The sequence below is a fragment of the Penaeus monodon genome, chromosome 23 (assembly GCF_015228065.2).
Source record: "Penaeus monodon isolate SGIC_2016 chromosome 23, NSTDA_Pmon_1, whole genome shotgun sequence".
Taxonomy (NCBI): Eukaryota; Metazoa; Arthropoda; class Malacostraca; order Decapoda; family Penaeidae; genus Penaeus; species Penaeus monodon.
The window spans coordinates 16,763,663-16,764,464 of record NC_051408.1 but is presented as its reverse complement, the minus strand read 5'-3'; positions in this window follow the sequence as shown (position 1 = coordinate 16,764,464).

Below are 802 nucleotides of genomic sequence, written 5' to 3'. Positions count from 1 at the left end.
CAATAGCAAATAAAATATAGTCCTAGTGATGGCCGGCTCTTACAGAATTACTGTTAAGCCAGAAATCTGAAGTAAGCTGTCAGAATCAAGATTAATTTCATAAATAAAGTATAATAATCACACTTACTATACCTAGAACTTAAAAGGAAGTTATGAGTAATGCCATTTCTCTAGTAACAGAATAATATTTGATCATCGATACTGAACTTCATTGTAACATTACATAACATGTTTGCATACATCCTGTAATTCCTTCACACTTCTTATAGCTCTGCCACCACAAGCAAAAAAGCATGAGACTTTCAATTAATGACACATCTTCTGATTTAAACAAGAAAATATTTAAGAGACTCATATATTTACACATTTATATGGCACATATAAAGTTGATACAGTAAACCCTACTGTACAAAAAGAGATAAAGATGTGAAGTGTCCCTACTCAGAACACATATAACAACAATTTTATCTACTGCTTCCTAGAGCAAATTTTTATATTAGCTATTCTTTAAGAATTGTGCATTAAGTATAGATAATCTGTGCATCCTTTACTGTTATACAGCAAGAAAACAAAAGAAAAAAAGATAAGCGTGCATCTTGTCCAATTTGGTGAAAGTGAGTGAATAAGCCTGTACATTATACACATATTTAGTACGGTAGCGGAGGCTTTGTGACCGAGCTTCTACACGCTCTGTGAGTACAACTTGTGATGTGAAAGGCCAGGTTGAAGATGCAATTAACTCACAAAAAGAAGCATGGTTTTTGGCCTTGTATTTGAAGCAATTCTTTTTTAAAATAGATAA